Here is a 13,543-nt window from a genome sequence, read left to right on the forward strand (position 1 = left end):
CTGGTGTTCCACTGCCCTGCCTCCCTTGCTGCCTTTTGTGGGTGAGGAGGTAAGGCCTCCATAAAACTGACCTCTCTCCACAGCCACATCCTTACATAACTCCTACCCTGGCAAGGGCAGACACCCTCCATAGGGCCTGGGAGCCCGCAGAGAGGCTTGCAGCAGCGGAGGTGATGCAGCATATTCTCTTGAGCTGTAAACGTATTTATATCCCCTCCCTATCCACTTGTGCTGAAAACCCCTTACTAACAGGCATGGGCAGGAAGGAAACCATGTTTGCACTTTTTTTTCAGCTGGTGGCTTGATGGTTTGTGCAAGCTGTTTCCTCCAGCAATCCCCTGTAAGCTGCTTTGGTGCTGGGAGGGTTGGAGGACAAATGAAATACTCTCTTGCTGATGTTCTCTCCCTATGCTGTGAGCTGGCAAGCTGTGGGGCAGACGGACTGATCGTTGTCCCCATGGCACTGCTACCTTTCAGCAGGATTGGAGGTAGCACTGGAGGTGGGAGAAGGATGAGATTACTATTTCTGTCCATCAGAGGAAAGGGATGGACTATAAAGGATATATTCTTTGTAAGAAAAAAGGAAGAGCCTGTTAGGTTTTATCTAGTATAAAAATAACCTTCCATTCAAGCAGAAAGATAACAGCCTGTATAAAATGAATTTTTACAGCACTACAGGAGCCAAGCTGGGTCCCGGGTTGACCATTCACTTTTATCTCTGTGCTTGCACAAAGCTGGAGACATCACATACAGCCAGAGCTCCTGCATGGAGATGAACATGAGCCAGCAGTGTGCCCAGGTGGCCAAGAGAGCCAGTGGCATCCTGGCCTGCATCAGGAATGGTGTGGTCAGCAGGAGCAGGGAGGTCATTCTGCCCCTGTACTCTGCACTGCTTAGACCTCACCTTGAGTACTGTGTTCAGTTCTGGGCCCCCCAGTTTAGGAGGGACATTGAGATGCTTGAGCGTGTCCAGAGAAGGGTGAGGATGCTGGTGAGAGGCCTTGAGCACAGCCCTACGAGGAGAGGCTGAGGGAGCTGGGATTGGTTAGCCTGGAGAAGAGGAGGCTCAGGGGTGACCTTATTGCTGTCTACAACTACCTGAGGGGTGGTTGTGGCCAGGAGGAGGTTGCTCTCTTCTCTCAGGTGGCCAGCACCAGAACGAGAGGACACAGCCTCAGGCTGCACCAGGGGGAATTTAGGCTGGAGGTGAGGAGAAAGTTCTTCACTGAGAGAGTCATTGGCTACTAGAATGGGCTGCCCGGGGAGGTGGTGGAGTCGCTGTCCCTGGAGCTGTTCAAGGCAAGGTTGGATGTGGCACTTGGTGCCATGGTCTAGCCTTGAGCTCTGTGGTAAAGGGTTGGACTTGATGATCTGTGAGGTCTCTTCCAACCCTGATGATACTGTGATACTGTGATACTGTGTGATTGGAGAGGCTGCTTCACTGCTCTCGCTCATCTGCTCCCAAAGAACAGAACAAATATTTGTGTGTGAGACACAAAATAAACCATGCATTTTGCTAGAGGACTGGTGGCATTTGTTTTACCATGCTATGCCTGCAAATGTTTGCAAACACTGCATCGATTTGCCATACTACAGCAAAAGCTAGGATTCATTGCTTCAAAGCCTGTGTTGAGGCTTGAAGCAACTATTTTTTTCCTGGGGTTTTTGAGGGTGGTTCATACTCCAAAAAGTATGGTTTGAGCTGTGTTTTCATGCTGGACATGCCACAGCCATGGGCAGTGCGGGAGATGCTTGGTCTCCTGCACATCTCTTTCCATGTGGTGGCACACAAATGCCATCCTAGTAGAAAATACAAGTTTCTACAATTGCTTTTCATGTGGCTTATGCCACAGACCAGACTGAACTCATGGCCCCACACTGAAACAAAGGCTTTTAAGCAAGAAGCAGGTTAAAAATTAAGATTGAAGAAAGCCCACATGAAGCCAGCAGGAGACAGGCAATGTGCCATGGCTTTCCCACTGCAAGATTATAAACCTCCAGCTTTATAAATCCAGTCTGCAGAAAAGAACCCTTGAAAGCCTGTATCTCCAGGCTACCTGTCACACAGGTGCCATGGAGTCTCCTCCGAGTGCCTCACTCCCTCCTGTGTTCCTTCCTACTCTCCTAGTTTCCTGTATGTGCCCTGCAGGAAAGCATCCTGGGGAGGTGGCTCCATGGATACATAAAAAAACTAACCACTGCACGTTACTATTTGCACGCTGGAGAGGAGGCAACAGCCCCCATGCTTCAGAGCCAGGAGTAAGCGTGCCCTGGGGCAGAAGGAATCACCTTCCCCAAGCCTCTCCCAGGCCAGTGTTCACCTGACACCCTGCCAGTGAAGGCACTAAGCTCGTCCTTTGCTGGGAATACTCCTGGCAACTTGCAGGCACATGCCATGTTTCCTCTGCCAGGCCTTCATCCTCCCAAAACACCAATAGCAGGACCAGGGCAAAGTCTCCTAGAAACACTGACCCATTTTGTAGGGCTCGCCTTCTCAGCTGGAGAACTGAGGAGTAGTGCAAAGACATAGATCAGCTGCTGGCCTGGCACTATACAGGATGACAGACCCTCAGAAGCACTGCTGGCCACAGCTGCAAGGGCCCCTCTGTTGCAGGAGTTCACATCTGTGTCTCTTATTATTGTGGAATAAAGCTGAAGATAATAGGAGCCTGAGTCATATGGGTGTGTAATGCTCGGACAGTTATGTGGCTGAGTGCTTTGGCAAGGAGCTAATTTCAACTGCTTGCTTGACCCAAATCAGCAGTACCTGGCATGGGGTTTGTCAGATAATCCTGGTGCCATGCTAATCTTCCACATTAAAGTCAAAGACTGGCATACAGCTCCTACACTCCTCTCATCTCCCTGACTTATGACCCATATAAACCATGAAATAGTTTATCTAATTCACTCACATACTTAAAAGTTGCCACACATTTGAAATCTGATGGTCAGGTGGGCCCTGGCTTTACTTATATACTGAGGGTCTCAGCACTTTGTCTCACATGGGGGTTTTCTTTCACTGGCATATCTGTCCTTACATATTTTCTCTTTTTCTTTCAAGGTGGCAAGGCCCAAATCCATCCACTCTTGTTTGGGTTTGATCTGTTATTTTGGTTTGGGTTTGGGTTTTTTCTGGTCATGAATACCATAAAACAAGAGGGAAGTCTGTCTATGACTTCTTGTTGGCCTCTTTTTCTATGCCCCAGGTTTTTCTAACACTGACTAGTGGAGCCTGCCTGAATACTCCCACTTGTACTGGATGATTAATTTTCTCCAGGGGAGAAAAAGGATGAAAGATGAGAGATAAGTACATATGGATGTTCTCTTATTGAAGCCCACAGTATTTTGTCTGATTTCTCTGGCAGAGGCATCTCCTTTGCATGTATCTCTCATGTCCCACATGCACCCAGGACAGCACATGATGCAAGCATAGACTAGGATTTTTGTCTTGTTGGATCATGTTCTCAGTAAAAGCCCTATACGAGTCACATCACCCTCCCAAGTTGCCTGCCTGCTGCCAAGATGTCCAGCTGCATGAGAAGGAAGCAGAAAACTGTCACATGAGAATCTTGTTGACGGTGGAGGATTGGCTGCCACGTGTTTGTTGGAGCCTCTTTAGGCAGCATTCACCAGGCTACATTGCAGGAGATGTGTGGTAACAAACTCCCTTTGGGTTCATTTCATCTGCAGCAGAAAACCAGACAGATGGGACCTGGAGCATTTCCATAACAAAGTAGAGTACTTCTAAGGGTGGGAGGAGTTCCCTTGTATTAATAATTCTTTAATAGTAAGGACTTTTAATAACCTTTTCTCACTGGCTACTCTTCCCAGAAGTCCCCTCAGTCAGGTTTACTGCTTTCCCTTTGATGCATTCGAGCCTTCTGACAGCCTTGTTCACAGATATTTATTGTGCTTCAGTTCTTTATGGACTTGCTCACTGATTTGGCTGCAACTCCAGTAGGGCTGTTAATGGTGCAGCTGTGTAGCTATCATATATATCAGAGATACCTGTTCAAAATGCTGAGTTTAGCTTCCTCTGTTAAAGACAAAATGTGCTTTTCTCCCCAGCAGAGATTAAGAGAAACGAATGAGACACACATGAGGTGCAGGGCAGGGAGCTGGAAAAAGGCAAAAGTGGGAGGAGCATGCAAGTGGTTTTGATGGAAATAACTTTCAAATGGCTCATTTTCTGTTATTTGAAATCCAAGAACTAATGCACAACAGGCAATTCATACTTCAACAACATTCCTGGGCATTGTGCTGTCAGAAGGCTCCAGTTCTGCTGCACGGGTGCGTGGTTTACATGAAACAGTAATGTCCTACTTTCCAGTTTTCCAGTGACACACCACAACATCAGAGCAGGACACTTGGCCTCTCATTCTTTTAAGAAAGAGGGGGATAATGCCCACCTGTGCAAATCACATTGCTACCTATAGCTTGAGTTGGCCTGTGTTAATCTCTGCCCCAAAGTTGTTTAGACCGATGGAGGATTCTGATGCCAGCTTGGCAAGTAGTCTTATTTTGTGTTGTCATGCATTTTTCTGCTGCAGCTTCTTTTGGAGAGCCATGAAACTTTTACAGAACACAAGAGTGGCAGTGCAGACTCTGGCTTGCTCATTGTGCTGGCAGCTGCAGAGGGTTAGAAGTCATGAGACTGACTTGAAAACCATATATCATAAAATAATATCTGTTTTCTAAATTTTGTTTGCCTCCTCCATTTGGAGACTCCAACTACAGCCTGGGACACATTTTCAGTCTGTTTGTTTGTTTTTTTCAGCAAAAGGAGTGCAGTTAAAGAGGATAAAAGAGAGATGGAATGATTCTCAGGAAGTGAGACCTGCAGAAAAACAGCAACCACTGTGGGTACTGATGAAATAAAAGAAGGTGGCAACACTGCATTAAAAACAGGTTTGGAATTTACTTTAATCTTAAACTTCATCTCATTCTTGTTTGCTGCCTCTAGCTAATTTTGAGTCCAAGCTCAGGCTGTTGCTAAGTCTTCCAGGAGAGAAATTCATGTATCTAAGGGCCATTACAGTTGACACAGCAGGACTTCAGATGAAAACTAATCTGATGTGAAGGTTTGGTCTGAAGAACACCCTGGTGCTTGTTGCCATGCCCCTGACTGCTGGGTCAAAGTGAATTTGGTGGAGCTCAGCGACGACTATAAGGGTTGCAATTGTGCTAGTGTGGTGGGTGGTGAGAGATAGCCTGTTCCTGTGGGCATGGGGGAGGGATGGGAGGTGGAGGGGGCTGTGAGAGGAGAGCTTCATTTGCCTCTGCTCCCAGGGCTCTTAATTGCAGCAGCATACATAGTGATAAGCTGCTGAATTCCCTTTCATTGACCAGGAAACCCAGCATGTGAAAAAAATCAGTAGGACATGGTCTGTTTGCACAGCTCCGATGCCTGACCCGCCAGTCTGCACACAGGATTGGGACAATGAAGGCAGACATTACTGCTACTCCAAGACCCACTGACCAAAGCAGCATCCTATCTAGCTGAGAGAGTTGGAGGGATCAGGTGGTGGAAATTAGTTCACATTGGCCACATTGTTTGCTTCATTTCTACTCCTTTTGGGCCACAGCCTCTGTGATGGGGCATTTTCCCAGCTGCAGAAGTATGCTGGCTAGGCCATACAGGGCTCTTACTGGAGAGCAAGGAGTGGCACAAGCATCAGTGACTGATCTGGGATAACTTTACTTGGAATTTTGCAGTTCCCAGACCCAGCTCTTGAGCACTGAGTATTTGCAGGGAACCTGTAATTTGCTTATTTATTTATCTAGTTCTTCCTGTGACTTCCAAGGAACGATTTCCTCGTCCTTATGCTAATCCAAGCTCTGCTGAATAAAGAGGCTTTTTTTCCCCCATCCCATCCCATCCCATCCTGCGAGAGGTCATCTTTATTCAAGAGCCATGAATGATGTGCGCGGGGCACTAATCGCGCACAAAGAGCCCGGTCCGGAGCCAGCCAAGCGTACAGCTGTCCTTTTGTTTACGGAGATGGAGAGGGAACCTAAACACTGCTCCTGCCCCAGGGACAATGGCAGTGGCTTGCGAGATGCCTGAGATTTGGCAGGGCCCCTCTTTCCTGGCGCTAAGGGGCCTTTATTAAGCATAAATCACGTCAGCTGCTACTGCAGCCCTTTATCAGCTTATAAAAGATTCCCCTTTGCTGCTGAAGCGACACGTTGGAAAGGAATCAGTCTGAAATACCCCAAAGACTTGAGCAATGACACCTCTGACTGTTTAATAGTGGTGCTTCTCTGTTACTGCTACAACGATGCCTGCAGCTGGGTTAATTTTTTAAAGCCAGCTGATGATTCATTGTGTTCCATTGATTTTGTGTTGGCCTGAAATGCCAGGGGGCCATGAGGACAGATTTCATACCTGTGAGTTATGAAGAATAACAGAGAGCCCTACAAGCCCTAGATTAAATGGCACTGATGGCACTGGCACCTCTGGAAAAATGTGATGCCCCAGGCACTGAGAAAATAACTGCGTAGAGCACTTCTGCAAAGAGCAGAGTACCTCTGCTGAGGGAATAATTACTAGACTGTCCTGTTCAGCAATGTAAGAGCTGACTACACCATTCCCCTGAGGTGAGAAGAAACGCTTGTTCTTCTTCCCCTTGTAAATAAACAGGCAGTTTGGGGATCAGAAGTTCTCATGGAAATTCTGTTACTTCAAGTATCACTCTTGACAAGTCCTGCAGCGCATTAGGCAGCAGCTGTTTCTGAGCAAGGGGGGCTGAGGTATCGCTGAAATCACGAGACGTGGCAGCCAGGAAGGCTTCAGGCAAGACAAGGATCTGTCAGGAGAAGTTTGATGTCACTCTGGCATTTCAGAAAACTGCACGGTGGCTGTGTCTGGACCTAACTGGGGAAGGACTTAAAGACCTTACCTCTAGGACTCTCTTCAGGCTATAAGTGCCTAGGCTCATCTTCTGCTCCTTGTACAGAAAGGCACTATCTGTATCTGAGCAGTTACCAGCATTGCACTCTGTTAATATTTGCATCCACAGGTTTAAAATTGCACTTCAATAGAAGTGGTAACTGATTCAGACCATGCCTTGTCTAGCCTTCCTTAAGCTTTGCTTATGCTCACCTTTGTTTGCCTTGAGTTGACACTCCAGGCTGTCCAGCTGTCTTGCTTGCTGGAGATGGTTGTCACAAGGAGCATAGACTCATAGAATCAGTCAGGGTTGGAAGGGACCACAAGGATCATCTAGTTCCAACCTCCCTGCCATGGGTGCAAATACCCTACCCTAGAGCAGGCTGGCCACAGCCTCACCCAGCCTGGCCTTAAACACCTCCAGCCATGGGGCCTCAACCACCTCCCTGGGCAACCCATTCCAGGCTCTCACCACTCTCATGCTCAACAACTTCCTCCTCATGTCCAGGCTGAATCTCCCCACCTCCAGCTTTGCTCCATTCCCCCTAGTCCTGTCACTCACTGATAGCCTCAGAAGTTCCTCCCCAACTTTTTTGTAGGCCCCCTTTGGATACTGAAAGGCCACAAGAAGGTCACCTCAGAACCTCCTCTTCTCTAGACTCAACAGCCCCAGCTCTTTCAGTCTGTCCTCACAGCAGAGCTGCTGCAGCCCTCTGAGCATCCTCATGGCCCTTCTCTGGACACGCTCCAGCATCTCCACATCCCACTTGTAATGGGGGCTCCAGAACTGGATGCAGTATTCCAGGTGGGGTCTCAGCAGAGTGGAGTAGAGGGGAAGAATCACCTCCCTCGACCTGCTGGCCACACTTCTCCTGATGCAGCCCAGGATCTGGTTGGCTTTCTGGGCTGCAAGTGCACACTGCTGGCTCATGTTGAGCTTCTCATCCATCAGCACCCCAAAATCCCTCCTCAGGGCTGCCCTGTCTGCCTCTGTGCTCTCTCTGGTTCAGTGTCAGAGGTCAGGTGCATCAGGGCTGTGCAGCAATGAGCTCAGCCCATGAATTTGCATCCCACGCCAGAATGGGTCATTCAGCAGGTGAATCCCCTAATTCAGCACAGGCGTAATGCTCCGTGGCATTTCTGATCATCACCTCAGAGAGTTTGGGAAGCATATCAGTGCCTTGGCTAGATGAGGTTCTGCTATCACTGGGTAACAAGCAGACCTCAATTTTGTGTAACTAGCAGAGCTCCTTTTTTTGTGTTTCCCACACGCACTGCAGCTTCTGACAAGGATCCCCACCGACCTCCCAAGGATTCATAAATAACTAAGCCCACAGCTCTATGCGTCACGGCACAGCTCCTCTCTGCAAAACAAGTTGTTGCTCCAAACCGCCCCTGATCACCCAGTCTGAGGTCCCATTGCAGTTTCAGTTACACACGTGGGCTGCCCTGCACTTTCCACACAGGGCTTCTAGGTTCAGCTCCCAGCGCTGGTAAACAAGCAGGTTTCACTGCTTTACTGTCTGTTTGCAGAAAGCTGCCAACTCTTTGGGTTTTCCAAGTGGTTTATGTTCAGTTACTACATGGGGATGGGGTTCAACAGCTCCAAGTGCTGGGAGCTGCACTTTGGCCACAACAACCCCATGCAGAGATATAGGCTCGGTTGGAGTGGCTGGAGAGCAGACAAACAGAGAGGGATCTGGGGGTGCTGATTGATACCTGCCTGAACATGAGCCAGCAGTGTGCCCAGGTGGCCAAGAGAGCCAGTGGCATCCTGGCCTGCATCAGGAATGGTGTGGTCAGCAGGAGCAGGGAGGTCATTCTGCCCCTGTACTCTGCACTGGTTAGACCACACCTTGAGTACTGTGTTCAGTTCTGGGCCCCCCAGTTTAGGAGGGACATTGAGATGCTTGAGCGTGTCCAGAGAAGGGCGACGAGGCTGGTGAGAGGCCTTGAGCACAGCCCTACGAGGAGAGGCTGAGGGAGCTGGGATTGGTTAGCCTGGAGAAGAGGAGGCTCAGGGGTGACCTTATTGCTGTCTACAACTACCTGAAGGGTGGCTGTAGCCAGGTAGGGGTTGGTTTCTTCTCCCAGGCAACCAGCAACAGAACAAAGGGACACAGTCTCAAGTTGTGCTGGGGGAGGTATGGGCTGGATGTTAGGAGGAAGTTCTTGCCAGAGAGAGTGATTGGCATTGGAATGGGCTGCCCAGGGAGGTGGTGGAGTCACAATTGCTGGAAGTGTTCAAGAAAAGCCTGGCTGAGGCACTTAGTGCCATGGTCTAGTTGATTGGACAGGTCTGGGTGCTAGGTTGGACTGGGTGATCTTGGAGGTCTCTTCCAACCTGATTGATTCTATGACACATTTTTTTTCCTAATGTTAAAAATGGTCTGGGATAAAAAGGCCAATAGAGTGTTAGCTGTACAAAACTCACAGTTCTCACATTGCTGTCTTCACAGAAACCACCTATAGGAAATGCTCATCTCTTTTTTTTTTTTTTTTTACAGGTGTCATTAAACTTCATTTTTTTCCCCTAAATAATATATACTGGAATTGAGAGATATATCTCAAGATATGGATAAATATAAATTCATATCTCAATGCACGTCCCATGGAATCATAGAATCAACCAGGTTGGAAGAGACCTCCAAGATCATCCAGTCCAACCTAGCACCCAGCCCTAGCCAGTCAACTAGACCATGGCACTAAGTGCCATGTGCAACCTATGTAAAGCTGAAGTATCAAAGCTTAGTTTACCCAAGTGAAACTCAGTGTGTCAGTGCTTAGGGGAGCTGATGACAATGAAAGGCAGAAAGAAAATGAGGTTTAAGTTGCTTTGGATCTTCAGATGTATTATTTCTGATTTTCATGAGACCAGAACAGAATGCACAATAGCTTAGGTGAATCATTCTATGTACTTTCTTTACACCGATAAGCTTTAAATAGTTTTAATTCTTTTCCCCTTTCAAATAGTTTTTCAGCTGCTAGAATGCACTGTCATAAGTTTCAAATATATTTCAGTTGCTCATTTAGCAGAGGAAGGACAACAAATGTCTAAGTGAAAATGTGCAGAGGATGGGGAGGTGATTCAGCCTTACTGGTTGCTATTCACCATGACAATTTGCTTTATAAGTTACAGATGTAACTTCTGGCAAAGCAGGGTCATTTTGGGCTATCTCTCCCCGCTTAGCATTTCCACCAGTTGAAAAACTTTGCTAGGGCTAAATATGTAGCTTGTGGTTAGTCATACACACAGGAAGGCAGATTCTTAGTTTCTGTGCACTAAGCTCAGTCTGTATGTGGGCATTTTCTTCCCTCACCCTGTGGTCTTTTAAGTTCAGCACTCACCTTGGAAATGTTTGAGCTGTTGGAAGGATGAGGGACTTGGGGGTCCCTTCTGAGAGTGCAGATGTCTCTGTGTGTGTGTGTCAAATTTTGTTTGCTTGCTCTGCCAGTTTGAAGCTAGCTAGAATGTTTTGGTGAGAACAACTAGGTTACAGGCTGTGAAAGAGAAACAATGGTGATGTCTACTTTACTCATAGGCTTGCTGAGATGTAGAAGAGCATGCATCTAAACATAGATAAGACATTCAGTCACTGCCTCAGCTTTGAGCTGCATTTTTGTCTCTCTAACCTGACCTGATTAATCCACCTGCTTCCTCACCCCCCTGGCCAACCCTCCATTCTTCCTTGGGCACAAGACAACATCTGGGCTAAGGTAGAGAGGGGTGGGAGAAGGTGGAAGGGTGGTTGGGAGCTGTTCCTGGGGACTCAGGTTTCTGGGAAGGCTGTTGTGTTTCTGTATTACCTTTTACCTTGTATTAATGTTTCTGTATATAACTGTATATGCTGTAAATATCTGCTTGTATATTGAGCTAAGCTATAAATACAAAGCTTCATTCCATTTCCAGAGCCAGCTGAGTCTAGTCTGGGTAATTTCTAAAGTGTGGGGGGGAGAGGGGGCAGGTAACACCCAAACCATCACACTTGCATCCACACAGTATCACCAAACTCTTTTCACATGATTCACAGCCTCAGGAGCTGGCCTATAGCGCTGAAATGTTGCCAGGGTGGTTTGGATCAACCCTTCCTGAGTAAGTCCTGGGGAATTTAGTTCTATGTCTGACTTCCAATGGTATCCACAGCTTTTTATATGAAAGTGTAAGATGTGATCTCAGAGACTGCTTGAGCTAGTAGAGCACAGGTGCTCCTAGAAAGCATGTGGGTGGACTGGGTTCTCTGCCTGCTTTTTAGGGAGGAATTGGATATATGTACAGTGCTGAAACAGCAGTGTATCAGCATTTCTGAGATACAGCTATCCACTTACTGATTAATAAATGCTTAATATTGGAAGAAAACGATCACAGGTTAATAAATGGTATGTTCTTGGTATATCTCTGCTGAACAGGGGTGTGTCTGTGGGAGTGCATGATTTCTGACAGTGCCCTAGAAGGTGCTAAGGCACAGTAAAAGATTCACTGTGTCTTTTTTTCAGCTCTTGCTGTACAGGAATTTGTGACACCAGTCCCTCATACCAGCAAAAAGGAGATTTGGTTCTCATCTGCTACTAGAGCACATCCCCATCTTTAGATAAAGGATGTAAGCTCACTACCCAAAGCTGTATGTTGATCTGTACTTAGGTGAAATTCCTTTACTATATTCTTCTGCTGTCTCCTGAAGTGCTTATGATAACTGGATCCTTCCTATACTCATGCAGAGCTTTAGTCCCAGAAAAAGCTGAATTCTGGGCTCAAAATGACCTGGATTTGCAGGGAAATGTGCTCCTGTTGGATTTTTTCCTCCCACTGAACTGATGTGAAGCTCTATTAATCCTGGCAAACTTCTTAAACTGTTTTCCCAGCACATGCTTGATTGACAGCTCTGCAGAAAACGGGATCTGAATGTGAAATCCTCGTTTCTTTAGTGGCATCATTCACATGCAGGAGCTGCCAGATGGCTGTGCTTTCCTGGGCCAGACCATTGCAGGGAAAGCAGCACACGACATGCTGGTGACCACAGGTTCATCATTGCGTGAGCCAAAGGAGGCACATCCTACCTCCTCCCTGATGCAGGACACACCGTTGGCAAGTGATTCCCTCCTCTGCATGTCAACCCTGCTTATGGGCTTCAACTAACAGTGATGAGTTTGTCAGGTCTCAGCAAAGCCTGGAGAGAGAACTGCCACACTGCATTGATGATGCTGATGGGCTTGGCAGAGTGAGGATGTCAGAGCCCAGATTAGGAGCAGACCAGCTGGAAGGGGGGTGGGCAGGAAACGGAGGTTTGGCAGAGTGAGGCAGACAAGCACCCCACTTCTTTAACAGCTGCAAAAATCTCAAGAACAGGTTTCCCTCCTGCCAGAGTCCAGAGAGCAAATTGTGTCTCCTGAAATGCCAGGGTGTGGAGCTCAGCTCAGTGCTGGCACTGTAAAGGAAGACAGGGTTGTTCTCCAGAGGCAGATGAAGAAGCAGGTGGAACTTTTAGGCTGGCAGCGAGGAGTTTTCAGGCTGAAGCTGGCAAATTTACAGTATCCAGTGTCTTGGTTTGTGCCTAACAAATGAAGGTCATCTGTATGAATTCAGACACTGCTGTTTACATATCAATCGATCACAGAAACTGGACCCTTTTTACCAGTCACTGTGGTCTGCAGGTGAAGATGCCAACTTCAGTCACAGTAAAGGTGCCTCTGTCTTTGTTAGATGTGCCTCAGCCCTCCCTGTTGCCCTTGCCTGTTAGGTTTACTATTTTTGTCCTGTCTAAAGACGATGCAATCAACTCCCTCTGCTATCAAAGTAATCCTGATGGATAATTTAGTACCAAACACTTAGATAGAACACAAACCCTATGAGGAGAGGCTGAGGGAGCTGGGGGTGTTTAGCCTGGAGAAGAGGAGGCTCAGAGGTGACCTCATTGCTGTCTACAACTACCTGAAGGGAGGCTGTAGCCAGGTGGGGGTTGGTCTCTTCTGCCAGGCAACCAGCAACAGAACAAGGGGACACAGTCTCAAATCATAGAATCAACCAGGTTGGAAGAGACCTCCAAGATCATCCAGTCCAACCTAGCACCCAGCCCTAGCCAGTCAACTAGACCATGGCACTAAGTGCCTCATCCAGGCTTTGCTTGAACACCTCCAGGGACAGTGCCTCCACCACCTCCCTGGGCAGCCCATTCCAATGGCAAATCACTCTCTCTGGGAAGATTCTATGATTCCATGATGTATGGAGGCTTTTTTAAAAGTCAGAGAAGTGAACAGGAGAAATTTGGGCTGCACTTTTTATATCTCCCCCAAACAGCAACATAGAAAATCCATGGGGAGAAAACTCCAGAAGTGCCAAATGCTGGAAGAGCATGGTGACTCAGGGGAGTGGCTTCTTAGAAAGGGGACCATTCACTCGCTGTACCCTGGCCTTGTGTTGTCTTGCAAAATGGGCTGGCTGCTGGTGCAGCCAAATAAAACACTAGGAATCTATTCAGGTTGCCAGCGAACCAAACAAATCAGGTCATGCTTTTGGCTGCCTTTAATTACACCCACTACTGCTGGACCGAGAGAGGAGCAAACAACTCTACCTTCTCCACAGGAGGAAAGACATGAGTTCTTTGAAGAATCTCTCCCAATATTACAGGTCACCTATCTTTATTTTGCTTCAGCACT

This window comes from Pogoniulus pusillus, chromosome 1 (assembly GCF_015220805.1).
Source record: "Pogoniulus pusillus isolate bPogPus1 chromosome 1, bPogPus1.pri, whole genome shotgun sequence".
In the NCBI taxonomy this organism is placed as follows: domain Eukaryota; kingdom Metazoa; phylum Chordata; class Aves; order Piciformes; family Lybiidae; genus Pogoniulus; species Pogoniulus pusillus.